The 21,087-nt window shown below is 37.3% G+C and overlaps 1 protein-coding gene across 26 annotated transcripts in view; it reads right to left on the bottom strand.

Moving 5' to 3' along the window:
* Enox1 (ecto-NOX disulfide-thiol exchanger 1) overlaps positions 1 to 21,087 on the bottom strand; it is a 571,647-nt gene that overhangs the window by 165,669 nt on the left and 384,891 nt on the right. The window lies entirely within an intron of this gene.

A 21,087-nucleotide genomic window follows, 5' to 3' on the forward strand; every position in this document is an offset into this window, starting at 1 on the left:
CTGTCTCCTGGTGGGGTCAGGCCAACCCTGTACTGCTATTACCCTCAGAGGCAGAGAGGTGGGAATTGGGAGCATCCAGTTCAGCCACTGCTGTCTAACTGAATTCCATACCTGCTGTGCAGGCTTTGTGTCTGGCCTCTCCTGTGTCCTTGGATGCCAGCTCCCTCCTGGACAGACTTCATATCACCTCACCAGAAGACCAGCTCTGCCCAGGCTTACTGCCCACGTTTCCCTCCCTCCTTATTGCACACATGTGATCCTTTTGGATGTTTTTCCTACTAACCTCATTCTTGGGTATGGTTCTTTCTCTCTTTTGGGTGAACTACCCTCTGAGAAAAAATGTGCCATCAGCAGACCACTGTGGCTGGCCCTGAGCACTCCAGATGGACCACGGAGGAAGGTACAGAGGGACAGTGTAGTCATTTCTACTGAAGATTCTACATGTGCCAGGCACTTGCATATATCTTCCCTTCCCTAACCTTCATGGTGGTGATACCTGGAGATTACAGAATGGAGAAAACTCAAGTCAATTGCCAGTTAGAAGTGGTAGAGTTAGAACTCAAATCTAGGTCAGTCCTACTGCAGAGCCTTTTGGTCCCACCAGGGCTGTCAATAACAAAACCCAAAACTGGGTGGATTATGAGGTTTGGCCTCTACACAGGACAGAGCTGATCCTCAACTGGAAAACACCAGTGTGGTCATATCACTGTTTTAGGCCAGCATCTGTTCTGTTTGGTCAGTGCCCAAGACCTATCAGTTGTTAAATATTTGGGTATCATTGTTGCCCTTATCAAAATGAAATATGTGGCAAATATTTGATTTTTACTTCTGGCAAAGAGAAAGTAAGTGTGACAGGATATGTACTTCCACCTGAAATAACTAAAGAGCCAGATAAAATACATGAAATATGTTTTTCAGATACTGGACACCAGCCAGTGCAAGATAATCATTCCTGAGAGGAGGGAAACTAACAAAGGGAGCCCTATAATTGCCCCAGCTTACTGCCAGGAGCATTTCCTGGCTATTGAACAAGGAGAAGGAACTCTGGAAAAGCTGACATAGCTAGTAGACTAGGAAGGTCAAGGGAACCAGAATTCACTGGGCATGGTGTCCCAGAGAAGAAAAGTACGTGCCTTCCCCGTACACACGTGAGACCTAAAGTGGGCCCACCCTAAGTCTTGAGACCTGATGAGTAGACATATGAGAGGAAACTACACAAGGCTGGAGAAAGAACCATGCAAAAGGATTAGTAAGAACAATTCAGAGATCCTAAAAAAGCTGGGAGGAGTTTCTGTTTGCCCAGGAGAGAAAAGTCTCATAATACATGTGGTATCCAGTAGACTATTTAGAGTGGTATTGCCTAAATTGTAGGGGAAAATTAGGCAGCTGATCTTTTATAACAGAGCTTCAAAGCAAGCCTCAAAAAGAAATGTAACATGTCACAGAATAGACCTGAGGGATACTGATAGGGATACAAAAATATCCAACATCTAACAAGATGAAATTCACAATGCCTGGTAACCAATGAAAAATTACCAGGCTAATTCCCGCACCTTTGAATATCTCATTTTATATGTCAAAGAGAATTAAGCTGCAGACAGCATGAAGACTGATAATCATCTGACTTGATAGATTATTTGGATCCTTCCAGGGAACCAATTAACTCACAAGAAGAGAATCTTTCAGTGATAAGATGTAAGAAAGATTCAAATCAACACTGGTGCTTTGAAGATGGAAGGGCCATAAGCCAAGGAACACAGCAAACTTCAGAAGGTGTAAAGGCAAAGAAACAGCGCTTCCCCTGGAGCCTCCAAAAAGGGACATTGTCTTGTTAATTCTTTGATATTACCCAGTGAGATCTGCATAGGCTTCTAAGCAACAGAGCTATAAGATCATAAATCTGGGTTGTTTTAAGCCACTGAGTGGTTATTTTATAGCAACAGTAAAACAAACAAAAAGTAGAAAAATGTACCCATAATAAAGAAACAGATCAATCAAAATGAAAATGTAAATACCACAGGTGATAGAATTAGTAAACAAGTATGTTAAATTCTGTTCCATATGCTTATGAAGGTAGAAGACTGAATACGCTAGAGAAATGAAAGATAAAAAAATTCAAAGCAAACTTGTAGAGATGAGAAGAATAGTGTATGAGATTAAAATACATTGCATGAAATTAAATACAGATAAGACATTTTATTTAAAAATTACTGAACTTTAAGAACAGTAATAGAAACTATCCAGGGATGGGGATTTAGCTCAGTGGTTTCGCTGCCTGCTGTGCAAGCACAAGGACCCGAGTTCGATCCCCTGTACCAAACAAAAAAAAAAAATAGAAACTATCCAGAATGAAACAGAGGAGGAAAAACAATAATAACAACAAAAGGGAAAGAGCATGAAAGCTCTGTGAGACAACTTCAAGCAGCCTAATATATTTGTGGTTAAATTCGCTGAAGGTGGGTAGAGCCAGAAAAATATGTGAAGAAATAACAGTGAAGATTATTCAAATTTGATAGAAACTATAAACTCATGAGAAGCTAAAAATTACATAGAACAAGAAATATAATTAAAAGTACATGAAGGTGGAGCTGGGGATTTAGCTCAGTGGTTCTGCCGCCTGCCTCACAAGCGCAAGGTCCCGAGTTCAATCCCCATACCAAAAAAAAAAAAAAAAGGCACATCATAACAAAATTATTTAAAGCGAGTAAGACAAATTTGTAAAACTATCCTGAGAGAAAAAGGTGCATTACATACAGGGGAAAAAAGATAAAAATGAGATCATATTTCTTTTTGGAAACAATGTAAGCCAGAAGACATTGGAGTAGCATTTTTTTTTTTTTTTGGTACCTGGGATCGAACTTGGGACCTTGTGCTTTTGAGGCAGGCATTGGAACCACTGAGCTAAATCCCCAGCTCCGGAGTAGCATATTTTTAAAGAATTGAAAGAAGAATAATCTCCAAAACTAGGTTCTATACCCAGTGAAAATACTTTCAAAAATGAAAGTGACAGACGTTTTCATACCTAATAATCTGAAAAAATACATCACCAGCAGATCTACATTATGAAAAATATTAAAAAGGAAGTACTTGGGCTGGTGATTGAGTTCAGTGGTTCTGCCACCTGTCTCACAAGAGCAAGGTCCCGAGTTCGATCCCTGTACAAAAAAAAGGAAGTACTTTAGGCTGAATTGATATGAGATTTAAACCTTGACTCATGCAAAGGAATGAAGAGCATCAGAAATAGTAAATATGTAGTTTAGTGTAAAAGATTTTATGGTTATTTAAAAAAATTAAAAGATGACAGAAAAAGAAAAAAATGATTTATTTTGTGATTATAAAACATGCAGAAGTAGAACATACAATAGAAAATAACATATAGGATATGAGTATGGCTCATGCATTATACAGAGAGGAAATAAAAGGTAATAAAAAGATACTCAATCCAAAATACCGGAGAAAAATAGAAAAAAAATGGAGTAAGTAATAGAATATACAAATCAATTGGTAAGATTTTTAACCCAATCATATTGATAATCATATTAAAAGTAAATGGTCTAAATATTCCAATTAAAAAGTAGAGATCATCCAAGTAGATTAAAAAATAAGACTGAACTATACGCAGCCTATAAAAAACAGGCTTTAAATATGAATTCATAAATAGGCTAAAAAGAAAAGAACTGAAAAAAATAGCATGCTGACACTAGTCAAAAGAAAACAAAAGCAGGGTGGGAGAGATTAATATCAGTCAAAGTATGTTTCACAACCAAAAATACTTAGATAATTTTTTTTGTAAAACGTAATTTTATAATAATAAAGAAGACAATGCATGAAGGAAACATAATAATCCCAAACACTGATGCATTAAATAACAGAAAAGAGAGACAAACACTGACAATAGGCATAAAGAAGGTAACACTTCAGACCCTATACATAATAACTATAAAGAAATACTGTGAAAAAATTTATGTCTACAAATTTGAAACTTAAAGTGAATTTTTTGAAATATGCAAATTATCAAAGTTCACTAAAAGAGAAATAAATAATTTATATAACCCTGTATCTATTAAGAAAATTGAATCTATAGTTACAATTATCCTCATGGCCAGGGATTTAGCTCAGTGGTTCCAGCGCCTGCCTCGCAAGCACAAGGTCCTGAGTTTGATCCCTGGTACCAAAAAAAAAGAAAACAAAAACAATTATCCTCATAGGGAAATTCTAAGCCCAGATGACTACACTAAGAAATTCTCCCTAATAGAAATTAAATACTAAAGGAAAAAATAAAAACTAATACTATACAAACTTTTCAAGAAATTTGAAAAAAGGAAAATAATTTCCAATTGTTTTATGATTTTAGTATTACTGATCACAGAACCAGACAAAAATGGAAGAAAATTACAGAAAATATCCATCATGAGTTTTGGTGGAAAATTTGAAACAAAATTTTAGTATCTTGAATCTAATGATCTATATAAAGAATAATGGATTATGATAAAGTAGGAAATGCAAGGTCAGTTTAATATTAATTAAAAAAATCAATCCATGTAATTTACTAGCCCAGTAGACTAAAAATGAAAAACAGAAAGACCATCTCAATAGATATAGTAAAAGCATTTGATGAAATCCAACATCCATTCTTAGCAAACTGAAAATCCCTAGGAAATCTTCTTACTGTGATAAAAGCAATATACCTAAGAAAGCCAGACATTGAGTATATTTTGTATAGTTTTATTTGTATATAATTCTGGGAAATGCAAAATAATTTATAGAGACAGAAGATCAGTGGCTACCTGGAGGTGGGCTGGGTGGGGAGGGGTATGAGAAGGTAGGAAGGAAAGACTATGAAGGGAACAGGAAACTTTTTGGTGTGACTGATATGTTCATTATTTTGATTATGATGATTTCACAAGTGTATACAAAAGTCAACACATAAAATTGTATGATTTTATATATATATATATTTTTTTTACAGTATGGCAACTATACTTCATTAGAACTATAAACTATAACAGATGCCTAGGGTCATCTGTAAAAATTAGGGTAATGCCATTGTGACGCAAGTAAAACGCACCCCAAATCTTTGTGTCAACCAGGGAATACAATAAAAAAGGACCAGGTTGTCCTCCTGACAACAACATAAAATCATTGTATGTTTATACATGTAAAGCTTTTTAGTTTCCCAATAAAAGATACTTAATAGATCCCAATTTAAACAAACACAACTGACCACATGCCAATTCTACAACTTTAGAAGTCAACAAGAAGCATATTTGGGGATTATAGATGACTGAGCAAAACTTGGCAAGAAACATAACCCCAGACCTCGAGGTTTGAAAACTGTAGTTGATTTGGTAGGGTGAGCTTAATTCCCACTTTCAACTCAAATCCAAGACAGAAAATATCTCCCAAGTAACAAAAATTTCCAGGATTTTAGGTGTCACTGTGTATCTGAATTTACTCCATAGAAATTCTTCTCCTGATGTGTTAAATTTCAAGACTTCCCTTGGAGCCATGAGCAGAATAAGAAAAATACAGATATTTCAACCTCACAGTAAAAATGATTCAAGGCAAGCAAAGATTAAACTGTTTATATTTTAGATTAAAATAGAGTTAAAGAGAGAAACCCATTCTGGGTGCTAAAATGAGTATTAGGATAAAGGTAGTTTAGATACTGCTAATATTGCAATATTATTATTTTGGGTTTGCAACCCATGAGAAACTCACACATCCTTCTATTGCATCCCTTAGAATTGGTATTTTAAATAAATTCTACATGCTTAATAAACAGGGTCTGTTTACTTATTCCATGCAACAGACCCTGTGGTACTATTTATAAAGGCTTCCCTGGTGGTCTCCTGCAGCTGCTGTTTTAGGGCTGCAATTACAGAAAGGGTTCAGGGAAAACAAGAAATGACACTATTACCTTCCACAGGAACTCTCCTGGCACTGTGGAGATTCTTTATTCAAAGAAATACAAAGCCAGTTTGTTATTCACAGAAATGTACGGATTTGCTTGGAAATGGCTTTCCTCCTTGTGTACCACCCTCCCCTTGTAGGTTAATGACACTCAGTTTTGAACATCCTTCTTCTCTCCTTCCAGTAGTGTCTTCCAACCTTTCTAAATTAAGTGTCCCAGAATGTAAAGGCTGCCACTATAAAAGGAGCAAAATGCATGAGACTGCCAGGCTGTTGTGCCAGATTGCCCGTATTCACATCCAGTTTGGGCTACTCACTAGCATGTGACTCTCAACAGATTACTTAGTCTCTCTGTGCCTTCCTGTGCTTATTTGTAAAAGCAGGTGATAATAGCAACTATTTCATTGGATGAGGATTAGTTAGGATAGTAACTTTAAGAAGCTTAGACAAATGCCTGGGACCTACACAACACATGTAAGCAACGCTTATTATTAACTCAGTTCTGCCAGCAAAACAGCATTGCAGAGTAAGGGGAGACAGGAGCACTTCTCTCAGCTGCCTCTACGGCCAGCGCAGTAGGAATGAAAACAGAAGTGCTTCCTTATTCTTAATGCAGCAAAATCTTCTAGAAAAGAGAACCAAGAAGAACAGCATTTCAAACAACAATAATTAATTATACCAACACCACCAATTATTGGAAGCTTCTACATATACTGCAGTATATAAAGTTCATCATACATACTATCTTACTACTTTCTACAACAACCACACAAAGTAGATGATAGAATCTCCGTTTTCCAGATAAGGATAGTGAAACCAAAAGAAGAAAAATAATTTGCCTCAGCCCTCATGGCTGGTAAGTACATTTCTGGACAGAGATGCTTGGCACTCTGGCTGTGTGGGTTTTCCACTTTTCAATCCAAAAGGTAGTGTATTCCTAGGAAGGGCATTCAAGAAGAAACCAAATCTGCCAGGAGCAGAGTTTCCAACAATGCACATTCTTGGAAACCAGGAAAAGAAGGACAGTTTTAAATACTGCCGCATAAAACATAGTTTGTCACACCTAAACACAGAACAAGCAGCATTGGTCATCTCTGTGTGACAGGAGAACATACTTAAAATGAAACCTACATGTTTCCTGGTTTTTCCTTGCCCTGTAGATGAAACTGATGGCGTGGTGGCATCAGGCATCTCCGCAGGTACTGTAGCATCAAGACATAGAGGAAGGGTCCCTGCTTCCCAGAGGGGAGGGAAAGGGTTTCAAAGGGATCCTTAATGAGTCCATTTTTATGTACCTTTCAAGTTTTTCATGATTAAAAATTTAAAGCTACTGATAGGCAAGATGAAGTTTTATCTTATAATATTAAAACATTCATAACTATCAGAAAAATCTCAGGCTTGACTTTGAAGAGAAACTTACAATGATTAACATATTGAGTAACAATTCTTTAAAAATACAATAGCCTGAATCAAATTCAAACTTCTAGTTCTAAAAACATTTGCAACGTACATGATACATTGTTAATGGGTAAAGTGCCTAACATACAAAGAACCCTAGTAACTTAACAAGATAAAAAGAAAATGTTTTAATAGGAAGTAAAACAAAACATAACTGGGAATTCATAAGAGAAGAAATAAGTATAGTCAATTAAGATTTGAAAAGTTTTAAATAAAAGTTTCACTTTTCACTCATTCCATTAGCAAATATTTTAAAAGTAATAATGGTGTCTTAACAAGGATTTAAGGAATGGATCAACAACATTTGTGGCTAAGTCAATTATTATACATCAAAAAATATTTACTGACATGAGAAAATTGTGCTTTCTTTCACACTGGTAAGGAAAAGTCACAAACAGCTGTATATTTAAAATAACACTACCTTTTATTTTTAGAATTAAGCACACTTGTGTATGCAACTGTAGACAAGCAACTGAAAGTAGATAAATCCATATACACATAGTAGTTATTTCTGAGTTTCTAAATTACAACTTTTTTCTACTTTACACATTTATGTATTCAAAAATTTCATAAAATTATGTCCTTGAAATTTCCTCAGTACATTCCAAGCTCCTTTAAAAGAAGAACAAAAAACAAAAATCTCTAGCTTTGAGAAGTGAATGGGATAGGACACTTCTTACTTGTCTCTCTGATATTACTGAGACAAGCTGATGATGTATAAAATTTCTTTGCAACAGTGCTGTTGTTTTCCTCTAAGGATTACTTAAGATTAAATGGTAGTTTTATTGGAAATTTTAACTTTATATAAAATAATTTTTAGAACTAGAAGTCTACTTTGCCTAGTCCATGATAAGGGAGTGAAGAGAACATAAATCATAATACCATAGTAGGGTAATTTTTCCAAGCAAATGGTGTGTTTAATAGCTGCTTCTCATTCAGTAAATCTATAAATAGGGAAAAAGCCAGTTGAAACTATTATTTTACAAAGGTTCATTTTTCTCCATCCCTTGTTCATGTGAATGTTTAAGGTTTTTTGACAATTAAATATTTATAAATAGAATTACTTTTTAGTATTAGAAGTTAAATGGCACAAGAACATGGTATCTTGGGATTCCTTTTGAAAATTAACTTTGAAACACTACTTAGCTTATAAACAGAAATTGCCCCTTGGCTGTTTTTTAAAAAAAAATGTTTAGAATTGATTTTAACACATTTTACTTTATTCTTTGCAGTTGCCTTTGACATGAGCTTTCAAAGTCCTTAGGAATTGGGTTCAAATATCAAAACTGGACCATTAGTATTAACTATAGAAAAAGATTTGAACCTTTTAAAATGAAATATAAACCAAGTGTGGTGGTGCACAGCTGTAATCCTAGCACTCAGGAGGCTGAGGCAAGAGGATCACCATGAGTTTGAGGAGAGCCTGGGTGACATAGTGACTTCAAGACCAGCCTGAATTACATAGGGAGACCCTGTCTCAAAAAAACCCCAAAACCCAAAACAAAAAGACAAAAATCCAACCCACCCCAAAACCCAGGTATATAAAAGAATAACTATCAGTGAATTTAGAAATGGGAGAAATATCACCGTGAAAAGAGTGATGGTCTTATTTCCCCAGCAAGTATTAATTTGGGGCTCTTATGTGTCAGACGTTGTTTTAGAAACTGGAGATACAGCTTTGGACAGGACAAATCTGCTCCTACTCTACAGAAGTTTACTTCCTCATGGAGACAGCATAAAAACAAAAGAAAACAAATCACTTTCTCACTGATAAATGCCTAAAAGGAGGCCAGTTTGGATGAAGGCTGGTAGACCAGGGGCATAAGTAGAGATGGCATAACATAGTGCACTCAAGGGCTTCTCGTCCCTACTACTGAACTAGATAACCTTTATCTTTAATGTCTACTGACTTCCTGCTTGGGTGGTCATTCAAAATGTTCTAAGGTCAAAAAAAGATTTGAAAATCCTAATAAATAATTTTCATTATATTCCAATTCCTAGAGGATATATACCCATATATATGAACTTACATATGTATATAAATATATACACATATATTCATATAAATAAATATATAAACATATACAGAAATATAAAACATGTATAGATGTATATGTACAAATATATACAGAAAGACAGATGAAAGTGCTTTTGAACATTAGACAAAGATTCATATAAGAGAATCAGTGGCTTAAAAATCATGGCATAGAACAGTGATGGAGAAACTTTTAGAGACCAAGTACCCAAACTGTAACCCAAAACCCACTTATTTATTTCAACCTGCCAGCACTGCAATTAAACTGAATACTGAGATTTTAGTTTAGAAAAAACAACTCATACCACTGGCTTGCATGCTGACAGAGAAGGCCCTGCATGCCTACTACAGCATGTGTGCCATAAGTTTGCCACCACTGGCATAGGTGATTAAACTTAAACATTGATGATTTTGAAGTACTTTAGGCTTCATAAGCAAAGTCAGACATGGGGAGGTAAAAGCTTTTCCCCAGCTGGAGAAGCTTAGTATATCAAGAAAATTAGAGTTTACTAAAAAAACCCACATGAATGACATGAACAGATATATTCTGAAAATAGCATAGTTGAAAGATGCTAACATCAGGCAGAGTCAATAACAACAATGAAGGCTGCCAGAATTAAGTGGATTGATGTCACTTAAGAAACAGGCTAAACAGGAAGAAACAGCCCACTGTATAAGAATGCATAAGGTATTTTGTTTGAAGAGAAACTGATCTTGCTTGTTGGAATAAGGTAGAAGACTAAACAGTAAAAAGACACTAGGAAATGATACCTAAAAGGCAAATCAGAATACTATAAAAACAATAATATCTGAAAGACAAGTATAATAAAAATTTTGCTTTGGTTGGTCAGTTGTAGAAACTACTTGTCAGAAGAGAGCAGTGTTTCTTGTACTCTTATTATCCTCTGGGGCAAAATCTGATACGAGATTTAGTTTGGGGTGACTGACAATATTAATTATGCATGTGTGTGGCTAACACTGTGCTAAGGCATGTCTCTGCTCATAAAGACTAAAATCTGCTCAAGAGAAAGGGCACGATGTTAACACCACCTGGTATGCAGAGTGAATCTCTTTCACAGAATCCTATCAACAGAGCAAATAGTGGGAACAAATTGAGTACAGCCCAGAGTCAAACCCTATGGTAAGAGCGAAACTGCCTGGGGGTGGGTTGGAAAGAGCAGCAATGAAACTGGACAAAGCTACCAGGAAGGCAGTATAGTATACTTGTATGCAGTGGGATTTTAGGCTGGCTTCAGAGGTGCTGGCAGAATTTAGACAGGTGGAGATGCAGGGGAAGATGTTTCTGAATTATTAGCAGCTGAACAAGAGCAGTTCAATATGATCCACCTGTGAGTCTGGAAATAAGACCTAATTATTAACTGGCAGGTGAAAGAACAGAAAACTAGGCTTCCACCTGGCAGCAATACTATTGGGAGGCCCTTTACTTTGTAGTTTCTGGGCAATACAAAGAAGATGGCATCTTCTGATTACTAACCTAGCAAAAATAATCTTAATAACATGCAGATTTAGCAAGGATGCTAAAAGAAAGCACTCAGGCATCTCTGATGAAAGTATAAATGGAACAACCCTTTTAAATAATCTGGGGACGTCTCAAGATTAACTGAAATGACCATATCATCTGTTGACCTTAATTGATCTTAAAGAAACAGTTCAAATGGGAAATAAAAAGCCAAAGATACTAATTTATTTAGAGTTATTTATACTATTTGAAAATTGGGAACAGCTCAAAGACTATCAGCAAAGTAGTCAAAGTAATGAAAATACATGAATATTATCGCTGAACCGTGGATCTGTCAAAGGTTAAAATGATTTTAAATACTATTGGTGTGATCGTAAAATGGGTCAAATTTTTCTAAAAGGCAATTTGCAATATCAAAATTTAAAATATATTCCTCTGGGTCAGTTCCAGAAACTTAGACTAGGTACTGGAGAGTTAAAGCATGTAAGGCTTTACTAATTCCAAAGTACCTTCTACTTCTCTTTCCTTTTAAAAAATTAGATCATCCACAATACATTAGATCCTTGAAAGAAAGGATCCTTGAAATTACGGATCAGCTTGTTTTCTAATGAGGAACTCCAAGGTCAAAAATATACAGGAATTTAACCCTCACTAACCCTAAATTCACATGGTTAACAAGAAAAAGTCAAATCTTTCACTAGTGTTCCCGGATGCAACTGGTGGGAATTTCTTGTTTATGTGAAAATATCTTTGTATTTAGGCATAGAACCTCATTTCATAAGGCAAACCGCTAGGGGGTGGGGAAATAATGACTGGCCTATTCTTCCCTGGGATGATAACACTGTTTCCACTATACAGTACTTGGCAGATGAAGGTGGGGGTAGGATGATTTGTTGGTCCTCTGACCTAGCCTGTGTGAAAGAACAAATAAAACTAACTTATATGCAAATATAAGATGCAGTGTGAATGCTTAAAAGAAGGTGAGGATTGTGATGGATCCATTACTCATAAATATTGAACCTGTACTTGGACAGTAGGTTCAAACTGGGAGGTGAGATATTATTTCACTGCAGGAGAAGTAATAAATCTGATAATTTAAAAAAATCCATGTGAACTTCTGTGGTTTTCACAGTAATCAATTAATTAAGCAAAGTAAATATTTAGAATGAATTATAGCACAAAGATATGAAACCATGGCATATAAATGAGCTTTAGACACATAAACTCAGTCCTCAGAAGGGGAGATTGCTCAAAGGGAGAAGCAGCTTTGCATCAGATGGCTGCATCCAATGATAACTTCAATGGACACAAATTATCCTTGTTAAATCATTTATTAAGGAGAATGCCTACATAATTTTGGAAAAGTACATAACATTTTTGGCGAATACAAGACTGTGTCAGCCCATCATGTATTACATTTTTAGTTTTAAAATATCCCCTTCTTCATGGTTAATTATTTGATCCTAGACCAAGGATTCATTTTTTTTTTGTCTCAGTTTTACCCTCTGTATTATGGCCTGAAACACCTCTGCCAAAAATAGAGAGTTTGGGTTTTTTCTTGGCAAGGACTTTACTTTTTACCTAGCTTTTCTGTCCTAAATCAAATACTTTTTCTTATCTAAAGTCCACTTCCAAAAGTTTATTATTTTCATTTTGGTTTGCCCTAATTCTCTCTCAATTCCAAGTCTTCCTCAGCTTACCACCCAATATATCTACCTGACTTCTGACAAGTATTTTAGAGTTGCCTATACAAGGTGTTCCCAGTTTTCATTTCTTATTATCTTTTCTTTCTTCTTTTCTGAGGAGTTTAGCAGTTGGTCCAAGTTTAAATGTGAAACAATATCAAAAAATAGTGAATTCATTAATATTATAACTACTACTCTTTCTGTGTGGTCCCCTTTGGCTTTTCACAGGGCCTACCTAGGTGCCACATCCTTTCAACCTTCTAATAGCCACCGTTGTTTAGCATACCAACCTGGCTTTCATTCCCAGGACTCCAACAAAATGGCCCTGTTAAGTTCCACAATGACTCCAATAATTTGCTGCCATCTTTTTTATCTGACCTCTTAGAAAAAATAAATCAATCCTGTTAGCTGCTACATGGCTATGATACCTGACTTGGCTCTCATAATATTGCATACATCTGCTTTCCTTTGTGGCTACCCTCTTCTCAACTTCCTTTGCTTGCTTATCAACTTCTTATGAAGCTCTAACTGCTGAAGTTTTCAAACCAACTCCTACACTTTCCCCCTCCTCTATTCTCTTCATGCTATTTCCCTCCTGTCCATGGTGCTAGGTATTTTCTATATGCTAATGAACATAGATAGCTCTACATGTGACCATCTCTGGTGCTTATAGCCCTTACTCTAGACCCATGCACTCGCCTGCTTACTTAATATCACCTCCCCTTCCCTGAGACTTCTCACAGAAGACCAAACCCGAAGTATACAAATCTGAATGCCTGATGTCCCCGATTCATTCCTTCTGCATTTATTTCATGAAACATCCCCACTGTTTACCCAGTTGCTCAAGCTGGAAACTTAGGAGTCATCTGGATTCCCTGTTCTTTCTCATTTCCTTCTCATTGAATCCATCACAAAATCCAAAATCCACTACCTCAAAGATACATCTTAAATTTGTCCTCATCTCTCCAACTCACTGCTGTCCCCTGCATCACAGGCACATTCACTTCTTTCTGGATACATGTGGCCTCCTAACTGACCCCAATGATTCTGCCTCACCCTCAAATCCCTTCTCTTGAAACAATTAAATCTAATCATAGAACCAGTCTGTTAAGGGAATGAACAAATCACCTTCAAATAATCTTAGAATTAAATCCAAGTCCTTTACCAGGACCAAGTAGGCCTTTAATTACCCCTTCCAACTCTCCTCCTCACAGTGTCTCTTGTATCCACTAAACTGGCCCTCCAGGACCTCTTCCAGCAAACCATGTTCCTTCATGTTCCTTCTGCCCTTCGGGTCCTCTTGCACGCTTTTCCTCTCATGTTCTCTTCCTCCCATCCACTCTGGAGCTGGTTCCTTCTCATACTTAGGGGATCCCAGCTTAGGTTTTGTTCCCATAGAGAGGCTCTTCTTAGTCACCTGAAGGTCCATGGTAGGTTCCTCCCTTTATCCTCTGTCACCAAGGCACTGTAGTAGTCCCTTCATAGTAACTGTTATTAATTTGTTTACTTGTTTGCCACCTGTCTTCGCTTCACAGTTGAGCTCCACTCAGGCAGAAATAACTTTAGTTCTTCATAGTGGAAGTTGGTTAATAAATGAGGGAAGGAAGTAAGGATAGAGGGATAGTATGAATCCCTAAAATTGGGGCAGGGGATGTAATAGGAAAAATTCTTTTATTTTTCTTGAGAATAAAATTTGTTTCAATGTTTTCTGCATACTTTAGTTTTACTTCTATATATACCACTTAAAAAGTTATAACATTTTCCTTAAATGCTATTAAATTGTTTGCAAATTTGTTTTTCATTCAAAGTATAAGATGGATGACTCTTCTCATAAGTATTTTAAAGCACCTAAGGCCATATCACCCTGAATGTGCCAGATTTCATTTGATCATGGAAGCTAAGAAGGATGAGGCCTGGTTAGTACTTGCATGGGAGAAATATTTTAATAGATCATTTCTGTGTTCTTTCCTCTGTCCTCAGCCAAAAGAAATAGGGGCAAGGCTGTTATAGAATGGGATGGATCCCTTTATCCAGACCATTACAGGTCAGTGCCAAGAAGTCCAAGACAAAACTAAGCATAGCTGTTCAAGCATTTCAGCTATTTTATACTACCATTACAAATAATTCACAAAAAAGATGAAACACAAATAATAAGAGAAAATAATGTGAAGCATTGTATTTTTTTTTCTTTTTTTTAAATTAAATTCTTTTATTGGTACATTGTAGGTATACAACACAATTACATTTCTCACTGGGAATTGCACCTTTACATAATGCATCTTGGTTCTTATTTTTTTCCCCATTCCTAGCCCTCCCTTCACACCCTCCACCCTTCCCTATTTACAAAGACTTTATTTCCATTTTTTCCATTTCTCATCATTTTTCCTTTCCCTTCTTTCCTTTCCCCTGCCCCTCCCACCACCCCTACCCCTTTGGACCTTTTCTTCCTATTTTACATTTTCAATTATTCATTCTAATCATTGGTACATTTTAGTGGTACAATATAATGCCATTCATCATTGGAAATTTGCACCTTTACATAGTCTCTCTTGGTTCTTATTTTCACCCTTGCCCAGTCCTCCCTTCAACCCCTCCAGTCCTCCCTATTTACAAAGATTTTGTTCCAATTTTTCCATTTTTCTCATATTAATCCCATTCCCTTCTATCCTTTCCCCTAGCCCTCCCACTTCCTTCCCCTTTGCCCCTTTTCTTCCTATTTCACATTACCTATTATACATTTAGTCCTTATTTACACTTTCAGTTTCTCACCCCAGAGAAACTATTCGGAATTTATTCAAAGCATTGTATGTTTTGAATACTGCTGGAAGGAAATTCATTTTCAGCCAAAACACAATAGTACTTCACCCTTTTGATGTGCACTTGGCTGCAAACACCAGTAACTGGCTCCAAGAAACCTGCATATAAATTCTTAGTGCTCCCTGCTGTGGGTATTCAGGGATAAAACCTGATGAAACATAATCATAAGCCTTTGAGGAAGGCATTTTTTAATTTCTTTGAATTGGAAAGGAGGACAATGGTCTGTATGATTCCCATAAAAAAGAGTTGGTAAAGGGGGCAAGAAATCATAGACAAAAGATTCTTTCATACACAATTATTGAATACAACTTCATGGTAAGAGCTGTGTCAGGAGGCATAAGGGACACAAAAATGAATAAAACATAGGTCTTTCCCTTCCTCAGGAGATCTGTCATTACTCAAAAGATACAGACTTGGTGGATGGAGGGATGGATGTAGGGACAGACATTTGGATGGATAAATAGATACGGCACAAACAGGATAGATGATCGTATAGTCTGCTAGCAAAAAGAAAGTAATAACAATTAAAAATGAAACAAGAGAGACTTAAGGGACTGATTATGAATGCGAAGAAATCCATTAATTTGATTCCTATCTGTTGCCTTCTAAAATGTTAATAGGATTTTATTTCAATGTCTACAAAATTCTCATAGCAAATGAATGAAAAATATAGCCTTTTCTTATCAAGTTTTTTGCTTGAGCAGCCATGTTTAAGGTTTAGTTGGTTTTTTTTAATGACTACTCAATTTAATTCAATGAAAAAATACAATGGCACTCCAAATTCTGGCATGCTCTTCCATAGGCATGAAAGGGAAGAGGCAAGAGTGCCTGAGGAATTTCTCTCAAATCCAACAAAGCTGTAGAAAACAGCCAAGACCTACTGCCATGCAGGGCTTACCTACATCCTCCTCAGACCTCTGTCTCCTCAGCCACAAAGTCAAAGGGCAGACAGACCTACTATGGAGCAGCAGCTGCAGCTCTGCACCACCCTGTGACCTGGGCCTCAAGAAAGGTCATGGGTGATCAAGAATATAAGTAGGCCAAGGCACAGGTACTACCATGGCGCCTCACCAAGCCTAGCAAGCTCATAGGAGACAAGTTGAGAGGTGGTAGCTTTACTCCATGTGGTCTGGCAAAGAGTCCTCAAGTTCTCCCAAGAAAGGGGCTGGCCATACATCCTCCTCAAGAGGAGGGGAGAGGAGCTGCGCAAATCCTGGATGCTATGAGGAAGGTGGCTGCCAAGGTGGCTGCATAATAAAACCTTTAAGGGAAACAAACAAAATGAAAGGGGTGGACCAGACACAAGTTAGAAGAAAGATTTCTTTACATGTATACTGTCTGCTTCTCACACTGCCATGTTGAGAAACGAGGTCACATCTAACCCCAGTAATAAAGATGGCCCTCTGATAGCTTAGCAATGCCTGCCAGGAACACAAAAATAGAATAAGCTACATGTGTCACTTTGGAGAACATCACTAAGGCTTACATGGCATACTGTCTCTCAGATCTCTCTGAAAATACCAGTAAGGGATATTACTAACTACAGTCCTCTCTATCTCTGTTATCTTATGATTCTACCAACATGGAGTTGGAGTGTCATCTTCCCCCACCATCAGTATGATACTGTAACAAACTCTCTCATTCCCTCATTCTCTCTTCCTCCCTCTTTCCCTCTCTTCTCTCTCAGTGGTGATCAAACCCAGGGATTTGTGCATGCTAGGCAAGTGCTCTACTGTAGTCCCCTCAGCCCTAACAACAAATTCTTATCTATCCCAAATTTTGGTTTCTGGTTTCATTTATCCCAGCCAAGAAGTTAGGTCTGACAAGACCCACTGTTCTTGAGCTAGCAGGAAGCTGTTTAGAGCAGAGCACTTAGTTTACTCATCCAGAGCAGCTCTGAGCCCCTCACATACAAACTGCAGAGTAACACTTTCCTGCTGCCAGTTCGCTACTTTGCTTCCAGCTTTGCCAAGGGAAGTGGGTGAGAAAATGTACATTTCTGGTTCTTTCTGCTTCATATTTTCACAAAGTTCCTAATTTTCTTTAAAGAATTGTAAATTTAGAAATCTGATACAGTCATGATGAAAAGTAACAACAAATAAAAAGAGGCAACTGATGTGGGATTTTAGGTGGTCTGTGCCCCAGTTATCTTTAACTGGTAAGAAGAGCACTAGACTCTTTTCCTAACCTTCAATTTCAAGTATCTAAATTACTATGTATCTTTGTGTTTGTGTATCTTCACACTTATCCTCCTGTAGTGATTATTAGCAGATGGTACCACTAAGTCAAAGGTCTCAAAATTATCAGGAATTCATCCTCCCCTGTCTTTGCAACTTCCTTCTTCAAAGTCTAGAGAGATTAGAGCTTCTTACAATGATGCTCCCACATCACTCACATGGCTGTTTGTGTGATTAACTCTGCAGGGGCTCTCTGGATCCATTAAAGAACAAATACACAAACAAACAAACAAAAAACTTCCACTAAAAGATTACCTTAATTATAGAGACACTTCCTGTGGTTCCTGTTAAAGTTACTATGTTGCTTTTATTTCCTGAAGGGATTGACTAGATGCTAGTTACTTGGGCATAGGACATATTAATGTCTTAATTCTTTGAGTCATAGAATGTCAGTCTGAAGGGAGCTGAGCACTCCCCTTTGACAGGGACACAAAAAGACCCTGAAGATCTGTACGACTTCCTCACAGTCAGCCACACCCACCAGGGCAGATAGGGGTTACCACCTTGTCTGCAGGGCCTGCAGCACTCTGCCTCTGCCTTCTCCTACAGTTTGACTTTGTCTGCACTTCTATGTCCTCCAAGTCTTCTCCCAGCAGTAAGAGCCTGCTGCTCATGAGGTTCCCCCTCCCCCAACATAATCTGTTCTGCCCCACATCTGGCCAAGGCCCAGCAAGGATGACACAGAAAATCTAGACAAAATGAAATCATCGTTTTCCTCTATTATTTTTCTAAATTGCCTTTTTCCTACCCATGACTAGGCAGTATTTTCTCACAGCTGGGGATGAACAAATTCAAAAAGATGTTCTCAAATACATGGTTTCCAAGAGAAAGGCCACTAAGTCTTAAAAATATAAAATGGGCATTTTGGAGTGATTGCACAGCTCATACAAATGTCTCTGGGTAGAACCTCATCAGCAGTGATTCACTCTGGGCAAGGGGTCCCCTGTGGAGGCTTTAGTTGCTTCATATTAGGGCATTGAGGCCTATTTTTCGAGCTGGAATAAATGGCTAGGATGCATTAACTGATGGAGGTCACAGGGTCCCATCCAGTGAAGTGAGGAATATTTCTTTAAAGATGCCTTCGTGGTCAGAAACACTTAATAGCACTTGAAGACTACAGTCTTCCTCCTTCCCTTTAAGGATAAAGCGTCCTTTCGCTATGCAGGCATTAACTTTCAAAAGCAAAGCCTCAAGGTCAAAACTGTATCTTTTATGATAGCAAGAAAATGTCCCTGATGAGGAGGAAAATATAATTTATTATAGTTCAGTGATGTGTGTCTGGATGCCTACGACATCCTTTTTTAGGATTAAAAACTGATTAAATGAGATTATAAACACTGTGCTTTAATTTTCTTGGCCTAATATGGTATTTCCACAAAAAGAAGCCCAGGTCCTATATTAATTTTTGCTCCAAAAGATGCAATAGGGCTTATTTTCAGAGGATGTCTTATTTTTTGAGGTGTAACAATTTACATTTATTCATGTACAAAAAAAATCTACATTTATTCAAATATTCATAGTCATGTCATCTTCTTCTGGAGCATCATTATAATTCTCCAAACCCCGAATTCTGGCCTGGATTTCTTGCAATTCCATTTCGTATAGAACCATTGGCCCCAATCTCTCATGTCCAGCAATAGAGCTCTCCTTAAATGAGCACTTCTTGTCCATGTAGGCTGTTCCTAGTGCAGTGGTAACACAGCTGTCAGTGATTTTATCCCATGAATTCTTCAGTTAAGTCATGGCCTCTTGCAGGCTTGGCTTAGGAGTGTTGACAAAAAATGATGATAGTTGAGAATGATGATTCATACAAAAGCAACAAAAATTTGCAGGCATCAAAATTCAGAAAACCATTTCTTTATTTCACACATGTGCATTAAGTACAATTGTTACACCACATGACATATTGAATTATGAAGACTCAGATACACCACATCCGTTTGTTATCAAGGGTGCGTGTTATTTGCTCCTTGTGTCTATACTCTGGTCATTCAGCAGGAAGTCTTGAGTTCATCTCTTTCTAAGCATTTATGACTCGTCCAAAGGTCCCCACTTGGGTATTTATAAAAACTTAATTATAATTTATATTATCATTTATTTTAATCACTAATGTCAATATTATTTATTTATATGTTAATATTATTATTTATAATTCAATACATATTTTGTGTGTTGCAAGGGATGTACTGAATGCATTCATCTGGCTGACAGTCTTAACTGGGGCTTATTTTCAGGGTAAGGTTTGTATTATGAGTCTCCTGAAAAATCATGCTAGGGCTTATTTCCTGGTTAGGTCTTATTTTCAGGGATATTTGGTATAACAAAATACCATAGATTAAGTGGCTTAAAATAACAGAAGTCTATTTTTCATGGTTTTGGAGTCTGGGAAGTCCAGAAGCAAGGGGTTGGCAGAGTCGGTGTCTGGAGAGGGCCTCTTCCTGCTGACCAAGGCCTATTCTCATCAAATCCTCATGTGCTAGATGAGCAGGGAGATCTTCAGGACACTAACCCCAATCAGGAGGGCTCTGTGGCTTCATGACTTAATGACCATTATCAGCTTGGGGTTTAGAATTTTGATATATGACATGTAGGGAGCACAAAAATTCAGATCACAGCACAGTGCTTAAGTACAGTAGATAATCAACACATGATTTAAACGTTTCCAACTGCAGGTACCTTTTAGGTACTTTTCAGCTCAGCTTTAACAAAAAATGATTTTTTTCACTCATAAAACTCTGTTGTAGTTAAGAAGTGTCCAACAAGCTTCTTTAACCATGCCTAGGCCAAATGGGGCACCTTTTTGTTTTGTTTCAAGGTCTCAATTTCAGCTGCTGTCTCCAGAGCCTCGTGTTTCAGGTCTAAAATAGGTCCAGGAACAGACAGTCCAGGCAATGCTGACATGAGTGACTTGCAGAAAATAACTTTTGAGTTATGGGTATACACTGGTTACCTGTGGGTTACCTCCTCCATGTAAGCTTAAAGGAGAAAGGTTGTCATCATTCCTGGTGTGGAGAAATCAGGAGAAAGGAAACAATTTTCACGGAGCTAACCCTTCTCATTTCATTGCCTTAATAGGAAAATCACCCTTCTCCCCTTCCCTACTTGTTCCTACACTACTCTCAGGTGAGGGTAAAGGAAACATGTTTGGATTTCCACCATCGATCCCATAATTTATATTACAAACCCTGGAAACTACAAAAATTCACTGATGTTGATATTAACATCTCTTTTTATAGACAAAAAACTCAGAGATGTAATAAAATTTGTCCAAAGTTACACAGCTAAGGGAAAGAGCCTAAGACTGCAGCCTCTAAGGCCACCTTTGTCGCTTTCAGAGATAGTTCCCCAACATCTACGGGAAAATATTCCTTATTCTGCAGATGCCCAGATGCCAGGAGAGTTCCAATCTATTGCTGTCATTGGCTAAGGCCCCCTGTCCTTCACTTTCCTATCCTACCAACC

This window comes from Heterocephalus glaber, unplaced genomic scaffold, assembly GCF_053883595.1.
Source record: "Heterocephalus glaber isolate CG9 unplaced genomic scaffold, H.glaber_assembly_v1.0 deba00001666, whole genome shotgun sequence".
Classification (NCBI taxonomy): domain Eukaryota; kingdom Metazoa; phylum Chordata; class Mammalia; order Rodentia; family Bathyergidae; genus Heterocephalus; species Heterocephalus glaber.